Below are 9071 nucleotides of genomic sequence, written 5' to 3' on the forward strand. Positions count from 1 at the left end.
CATCTGCAGTGATTTTGGAGCCCAAAAAATAAAGTCTGACACTGTTTCCACTGTTTCCCCATCTATTTCCCATGGTAAGGAGCAGCGGCTGCGCTTTGCTGGAGCAGCCGTGAAGAGATACCCCATGTCCAAGGTAAGAGAAACCCAAGTAAGATGGTAGGTGTTGCAAGAGGGCATCAGAGGGCAGACACACTGAAACCATAATCACAGGAAACTAACCAATCTGATCACATGGACCACAGACTTGTCTAACTCAGTGAAACTAAGCCATGCCGTGTGGGGCTACCCAAGACAGGCGGGTCATGGTGGAGAGGTCTGACAGAATGTGATCCACTGGAGAAGGGAATGGCAAACCACTTGAGTATTCTTGCCTTGAGAACCCCATGAATAGTATGAAAAGGCAAAAGGATAGGATACTAGAAGAGGAACTCCCCAGGTCAGTAGGTGCCCAATGTGCTACTGGAGATCAGTGGAGAAATAACTCCAGAAAGAATGAAGGGATGGAGCCAAAGCAAAAACAATATCCAGTTGTGGATTTGACTGGTGATAGAAGCAAGGTCCGATGCTATAAAGAGCAATATTGCATAGGAACCTGGAATGTCAGGTCCTTGAATCAAGGCAAATTGGAAGTGGTCAAACAGGAGATGGCAAGAGTGAATGTCGACATTCTAGGAATCAGTGAACTAAAATGGACTGGAACAGGTGAATTTAACTCAGATGACCATTATATCTACTACTGTGGGCAGGAATCCCTTAGAAGAAATGGAGTAGCCATGATGGTCAACAAAAGACTCTGAAATGAAGTACTTAGATGCAATCTCAAAAACGACAGAATGATCTCTGTTCATTCCAAGGCAAACATATATATTACCATATGTAAAATAGGTACCTAGGGGAAAGTTGCTGTATCTACCGAATTCATTTGGTTACTGAGTGCTGATTGTATTCTAGGAAGCATGGAGAATAGGGATTATTCGAGCCAGACATGGGTTCATGCCCTCATGGATCTGCCAGTCTATGGCCTGCCTGTGTCTCATCAGGGAATCACCCAGGAGAGAATGTGAGGTTGTGTCTCCAATGCTGGGTTCCATGGCACTAAGCCAGCATCTCAGATCTGAGTGTACCTTGCCCTCTTGTTGCTGTTCTTCGGTTGCTAAGTCATGTCCAACTCTTTGTGACCCCAAGGTCTGTAGCCCGCCAGGCTCCTCTGTCCATGGGATTTCCCAGGCAAGAATACGGGAGTGGGTTGCCATTTTCTTCTCCAGGGGATCTTCCCAACCCAGGGGCTGAACCTGTGTCTCCTGCATTGGCAGGCAGATTCTTTACCACTGAGCCACCAAGGAAACCCAACTTGCCCTCTTGGGAGGTATTAAAAAGGGTCATGGAAATCTCTCTGAGTGAGATTACATTTCTTGAGACACAGAACCATTGTGGTCAGGATTATTCTTTCGTAACAGAGTTTATGTCCCCTTTGTTTCAGTTTTTTAAAAATTTGCCTGTTATGCCATGAGGCTGCCAGGTGAAACCTGCAAGTTGGAAATTCATTGTAGATGTTAGCTTCCAAGACAGTATGGTACTGACACAAAAACAGAAATACAGACCAATGGACCGAGATAGAAAGCCCAGAAATAAACCCATGCACCTGTGGGTACCTTATTTTTGACAAAGGAAGCAAGAATATACAATGGGGCAAAGACAGCCTGCTCAATAAATGGTGCTGGGAAAACGGGACAGCTACATGTAAAAGAATGAAATTAGAATGCTTCCTAACACGATGTATGCGTGCATGCTAAGTCACTTCAGTCATGTCCGACTCTGTGCAACCCCGAGGACAGCAGCCCACCGGGCTCCTCTGTCCATGGGATGCTCTAGGCAAGAATACTGCAGTGGGTTGCTATTTCCTTCTCCCTCCTAACACCATACACAATGATGAACTCAAAATGGATTAAAGACCTAAATGTAAGACCAGAAATTATAAAACTCTTAGAGGAAAACATAGGCAGAACACTTGATGACATAAATCAAAGCAAGATCCTCTATGACCCACCTCCTGCTGCTGCTGCTGCTGCTAAGTCACTTCAGTCGTGTCCGACTCTGTGCGACCCCATAGACGGCAGCCCACCAGGCTCCCCCATCCCTGGGATTCTCCAGGCAAGAACACTGGAGTGGGTTGCCATTTCCTTCTCCAATGCATGAAAGTGAAAAGTGAAAGTGAAGACACTCAGTCCTATCCAACTCTTAGCGACCCTATGGACTTCAGCCTACCAGGCTCCCCTGTCCCTGGGATTCTCCAGGCAAGAACACTGAAGTCACCCACCTCCTAGAGTAATGTAAATAAAAACAAAAGTAAGCAAGTGGAACCTGATTAAACTTAAAAGCTTTTGCACAGCAAAGGAAACTATAAGCAAGGTGAAAAGACAACCCTCAGAAAGGGAGAAAGTAATAGCAAATGAAACAACTGACAAAGGATTAATTTCCAAAATATACAAGCAGCTCATACAACTCAATCCCAGAAAAACAAACAACCCAATCAAGAAGTGGGAAAAAGACCTAAACAGACATTTCTCCAAAGTGATATACAGTTGGCTCAACATCGCTCATTATTAGAGAAATGCAAATCAAAACTACAATGAGATATCACCACACACCAGTCAGAATAGCCCTCATCAAAAAGTCTACAAACAATAACTGCTGGAGAGGGTGTGGAGAAAAGGGAATGCTCTTACACTGTTGGTGGAAATATAAATTGATATAGCCACTATGGAAGATGGTATGGAGATTCCTTAAAAAAAAACAACTGGGAATAAAACCACCATATGACCCAGCAATCCCACTCCTAGGCATATACCCTGAGGAAACCAAAATTGAAAGAGAAACATGTATCCCATTGTTCACTGCAGCACTATTTACAATAGCTAGAACACGGAAGCAACCTAGATGTCCATCAACAGATAAATGGATAAAGAAGCTGTGGTACATCTACACAATGGAATATTACTCAGCCATAAAAAGGAAGGCATTTGAGTCAGTTTTAATGAGGTGGATGAACCTAGAACCTAATGTATAGAATGAAGTGCGTCAGAAAGAGAAAGATAAATACCATATTCTAACGCATATATACAGAATCTAGAAAAATGGTACTGAAGAATCTATTTACAGGGCAACAGTGGAGACATAGGCATAAAGAATAGACTTATGCACACGGGGAGAGGGGAGGGGAGGGTGAAATGTTTGGAGAGAGTAGAAAAAAAACAAAAGAAATGTTAGCTTCCTGGCTTTTTAAACATGACTAGAATTTGAAATTGGAGAAGGAAATGGCAACCCACTCTAGTATTCTTGCCTGGAGAATCCTGTGGACAGAGGGGCCTGGTAGGCTGCTATCCATGGGGTCGCATAGCATCGGACGTGACTGAAGCAACTCAGCATGCATGCATGCATTGGAGAAGGAAATGGCAACCCACTCCAGTGTTCTTGCCTGGAGAATCCCAGGGACAGGGGAGCCTGGTGGGCTGCTGTCTATGGGGTCGCACAGAGTCAGACACGACTGAATCGACAACAGCAGCAGCAGCAGTAGAATTTGAAATATCAAACATGCGACTTCAGGACTATATTTTCTTATAACTTTATAGGCAATTTCTGGTTTTATTTGTTTAAGGGTTTTTTTTTTTTTTTTTGATGCAGATCATTTTTAAAGTCATTATTGAATTTGTTGCAATATTATTTCTGTTTTCTGTTTTGGTTTTTGGCCATAAGGCATGTGGGATTTTTAGCTCCTTGACCAGGAATTTAATCCCCAACCCCTGTACTAGACGGTGAGGCCCTGCACTGGGCCTCCAAGGAAGTCCCGTGCAAAGTCTGCTGTTTCCCATCACTTATTTACCAGCTCAACAAGTAACTCTGACCCTAGACATGCGCCGCACCTGGTGCTGGGTATTCAGGGCATAGAGGTGAGCAGGAGATACCAGCTAACAAGGCCATGTACAAATAGATACAGAATAAAATCACAGTGAGGGGACATTGTATACTTATGGCTGATTCACTTTGTTGTATGGCAGAAGCCAACACAATATTATAAAGCAATTATCCTCCAGTTAAAAATAGATTAAAAAAAAAAAGTTATAGCTGGCTCACATTTTAAAGAGGCCTAAAGAAATCCTAGGGACAGAGGAGCCTGGTAGGCTACAGTCCACAGGGTTGCAAAGACTGGGACATGACTTAGGGACTAGACAATAACAAAGAAACAACCTCTAGCAAAAATGAAAACATCAGCGCCCCAAGTGCATCGCAAAATGAGTCGACTCAGGGAGCTGCTGTCTTTGTCAAGGTGAGAGTCACATCTCCTCCTCCAGGTCCCCTGCCAGCAGATAACTCCTCCACCCACCTCTCTCTGCTCATGCAACAGCATGGGAAAACCACCTCTGTATATCTGATAGGCAGAATCTCAACTCTATTTAGAACCCAGTTCCCAGGAGCCTGGGAAAGGCAGTGTCAGTCTCAGTCCTCTCCCTCCCAGGAGGAAGTTGGAACACCTATTGAGGGGCCCTCCCCACAGTCAGCAGCAGTCATCGAGGGCAGAGCAGGGAGGTGTCACAAGCCATAGCATGCGAGATCTGCTTTAGATTGGGTGATAAAGCAAAGCTGTTAGGAAGAAGCCGCCTTAAAGCTTAAAGCTGTACGTAGAAGAAGGAAGAGGACACAGGCAGTGTGTGCAAAGGCCCTGTGGCAGAAATTTGGCCAGGACAGAAAACAAGGAAGGGAAGGAAAATGTGAGGCGGGAACATAGAACAAAGCCCGAGAGTCCTTGGAAAGGTGATGGGGTGATGTGCAGAGCCTGGTGGGTCCAGGTAAGGACTCTGGACATTACTCCACCTGGAATGGAAGCCCTCTAAGGGGTCTATAAAGGAGAGTTGGGATTGTACACTTCATTACTACACGGCCTGATATGTTGTGATTTATTGTCAATACTCTCTGCTGTAAGAAATAAAATATCTGACTAAAAGGGGCTTAGACAAGTTCATCTTTCTTACCTAACAAGAAGCCTAGAGACAGGCATTTCCAAGATTGGTTTAGTTGCTCGGCAATGTCCAGGCTTTGGGTCAGCATCTTCGTGATCTTGGGGCTGTTCCCACATGGTCACAGGACAGTGGCTGCAGTTCCAGGCATCATATGCCTTCCCCATGGAAAGAAAAAAAAAAAAAAAAAAAGACAAGCAGAAATCTTTCTTTGGAAATTAAGAAAAGAAAGATATCTTCCTGAAACATTCAAGTTCCTCTGGCCAGAATCAGGTGCCATTGATCGGCTGAGCTGCAAAAGACACTGGGAAAATGGCTCTCTGCCACTGTCAGATTCTACAGTGGGAGGAAATCTCTGCCAAGAAAGGGGAAGGATGGAGTGGTTTTGATGGGGAGCTGGAGCGAGTGCCAGAGCTGGATTTCTATTACAATAGTACTCTCCATATACGCCCAAGTCACCCACAGGGGTGAGCATCTCAAGGTTAGGGATGACCAAAAAAAAAGTGGTGGTAGCCTAGACTCACCTAGGGGGGATGTGTGTGTGTGTCTGTGTGCTCAACTGGGTCTGACTCTTTGACCCCCATGGGCTGTAGCCCACCAGGCTCCTCCATCCATAGGATTTTCCAGGCAAAAATACTGGAGTGGGTTGACATTTCCTTCCCCAGGGTCATCTTCCAACCCAGGGATCAAACCTGTGTCTCTCACATCTCCTGCATTGCAGGAGGATGCTTTACCACTGAGCCACCAAGGAAGTTCCTACCTAGCTAGAGAAGGGCATGAAATGGAATGGTTAAAATAAATCCACACTTGTATAAATCAATCATTTTCGTTTCTTGTGTAATTGTGCTACTTGGAAACTTTGTTTATAAATGTATCCGTAGGACTTCCCAGGTGGCCCAGTGGATGAAAATCTGCCTGCCAATGCAGGGGACATGGGTTCAATCCCTGGTCCAGAAAGATTCCATATGCTGCGGAGCAACTAAGCCTGAGTGCCACAGCTACTGAGCCTATAAGCCACGACTACCAAAGCCCACTTGCCCTAGATAGAGCCCATGCTCCACTGCAAGAGAAACCACCACCACAAGAAGGCTGAACCCCCAATAGAGAGTCACCCCTACCTACTGCAAAGAAGACCCAGTACAACCAAAACTAAAGAAATAAATAATTTTTAAAGAACAGTGGCATTAAAAGTCAATAAATGTATCCATAAACATATTGGTAGGTGATGCAAATCAGCGATGGGGTACTTGCAATACACTATTCTGGGCAGGAGCCGTAGGGTGGGGCAAGGCCGGCCTGACTTGCACTCTGTGTCTGCCTGGGGGTGTCAGATGACGCCCCTCAGTCTACTGCACGGCTGTCTGACCACTTGGGTGCTGGACATCCTCCCCCCTCTACCTGCCAGGACGCCACTGTGGGAGGATCCTACCCGGACGATTGTACGTTTTGCAGTTGGTCTTATGAAAAATGGATCTTCCCTTTCTCAATCCAGGAACAGCATTTTAACCTCCTCATCTAGCCCCATTCTTTCATCATCTCAGAGCCCCCATTCTTTCAAACATCTCAGTTCCCGATTTCTCTCTCCCCTACGGGGGAGGGAGCAAAGTCATAGTTTCCAGTTGTTTGCAGGAGAGAAAGGCAGGCAGGCACACCCTCTGATAGACGCTCGGTTCTGTTTCTTTCTCCTCCTTATTGGAGATATGCCAATGACCCTGCCAGACCCCAAGGCAATGACAAATCTGGAAGGCTGCACTCCTGCCCACTGAGATGGAGTGGGGACTAGTCATCTGCCTCTTTTGTTCTCATCACAGACTTCACCAAATCCCTGCCTGGGCTGCTCTCCATGTGGAAAAGCAGGGTTTACAGCTATCTCCACACTCTGACTGTGGTTTTGTGACTCAAATCGCAAGAGGGACTTACTGTTAAGTAGAATAGACTCCAGGCCCGAGATTTGTTTGCAAAATGTCCAGTGGAACATGTAGAGAAAAGGCAAGAGGCAGAGGGATTGATGAGCAGAGAGGAGAATTTCTGCCAAACCCTTCAGCTAAATAAGAGATCAGGTGACCGACCAGAGCCACCAGGGGTGCGGGTGGCTCAGTGGAGCTGGCCTGAATGTTGGGGACCTCAGCCTTCCTAGGAAAATCCAGATCCCAGCCCCACCAGAAGCTGAAACAATGGCCTCCAAGCCTGAGAAGAGGGTCGCCTCGTCTGTCTTTATCACCCTGGTGCCCCCACGTCGAGATGAGGCTGTGGTTGAGGAGGTGAGGCGAGCAGCTTGTGAGGCCCAGCCTGGCCACCCCTGGGAATCTCCTGCCCCCACAAAGGCACCCGGGGCTGGCTCGGTGGGAAAGCTCCGTTCCTGGATGCCTCCTGGCAGGACTGCAGCCCCAGGGCCAGCTGTTCCACCTCCGCTCTCCAATGGAGGGTGTCACTTCCTTCTCGCCCTTGGACGTTGATGATGCTCTTCCAGACCTGGACCTCCTCCCACCTCTGCCTCCACCCCCTCCAGTGGACCTGCCCCTCCTGACAAAGAGCCCCCTCCGCGATGGGGGCACCACTCATTTCAGACTTGGGGCAGTTGCACCTGCCCCTCCCCCTCCCCCATCCCCGCACAGGCCCTGGTGGAGGGGCCTCCACTGCAGCCTCGGCCCAGTCATCTCAAGCCCGCAGAGGAGGAGCTGCTGCCCACCACTCCAAAGAGCCTGTCAGCTTCCCTGAGAGAGACATCTGTGCCTTCTGCCGCAAGACTGTGTCCCCCCGAGAGCTGGGCGTAGAGGCCATGGAGAGGCAGTACCCGCCCAGTGCTTCACGTGCCGTGTCTGCCGCCAACGGCTGGCCGGGCAGAGCTTCTACCAGAAGGATGGGCGGCCCCTCTGTGAAGCCTGCTACCAGGACACCTGGAGAAGTGTGCCAAGTGTGCAAGGTTGTCCGGGAGTGCATCATCCGGGCCCTAGGCCAGGCCTTCCACCCCTCCTGTGTGTGACCTGCGCCTGGTGCATCGGGGACGAGGGCTTTGCCCTGGACAGTCAGAATGGGGTGTACTGCCTGGACGACTTCTACAGGAAGTTCGCCCCGGTGTGCAGCATCTGTGAGTATCCCATCATCGCCTGAGATGGGAAGGATGCCTTCAAAATTGAGTACATGGGAAGAAACTTCCATGAGAATTGCTACCCGTGTCAGGACTGCAGGGTCCTCCTGTCCGTGGAGCCCACGGGCCAGGGCTGCTACCCGCTGAACAACCGTCTCTTCTGCAAGCTGTGCCACGTGAAGCAGAGTGCTGCGGGGTGCTGCTGAGGGCACCGCTGGGCTGGGGGCTGTGGCTGCACACTAGCCCTGCTTGTCAGGACCCCTTCCCTAACTTGTGTCCCTTCCCAACCTGTTCTGGCATGCTTTCCTTCCAAGCCACACGCAGGGACCAGCTTGCAGCTCCACCCATCACTTCGGCCGCTGAGCCCAGGCCTCCTCCCAGCTCAGAACACCCTTCAGACTCTCAGCGGTTCCTTCTCTCCTCTGGGCACCAGAAGGCTTTTGTACTGTGAACGTCATGCCCAGGGGTCCCACCTCCACCACTCTGGCCCCTCTTGAGCACTGGCTTTGACCTGCATTTCCAGGGGTCAGTTGGGTGAGTCTCCAGCAGGCACCCTGTGTCCATAGCGATGATCCATGAGCTCTGAGGGTGCTGAGCTATTAGAGTACGATCATGGAGTCCTTTAAAAAGCACTATTTTTAACCTTTGAAGGTTAAATGATGAGAAACATACTTTGGATTTTGGGAGAAGATGGGGAAATACCTTCCATTGTTCATAAATGTACAAGATGGTGACCCTCCTGGTGGCACGGACTTCCCACCTTGGGGCCATGTTGACATGGGGCTCAGACCCTGCACAGCAGTGGCAGGAGCAAAGGGCGACACGCTGACACCCAAGGATGATGTCAGCAACTCTTCCACCTGCCTTCTGGTGCCTCCTTCCTGTGCGACAGTGATTCTGCAGACACTGATTAAGTGCCTGTTGTTTGCCAGGGAGTGGAGCACAGGAGCCCTCGGGTGTTCCTCCTGCAG

General features: G+C 48.7%; 1 pseudogene; it reads left to right on the top strand.

Moving 5' to 3' along the window:
* Nucleotides 1-7104: 7104 nt before the first annotated feature.
* On the top strand, nt 7105-8306 carry LOC113881516 (annotated as a pseudogene).
* Nucleotides 8307-9071: the final 765 nt, after the last annotated feature.

Source organism: Bos indicus x Bos taurus, chromosome 23 (genome assembly GCF_003369695.1).
Source record: "Bos indicus x Bos taurus breed Angus x Brahman F1 hybrid chromosome 23, Bos_hybrid_MaternalHap_v2.0, whole genome shotgun sequence".
Lineage (NCBI taxonomy): Eukaryota > Metazoa > Chordata > Mammalia > Artiodactyla > Bovidae > Bos > Bos indicus x Bos taurus.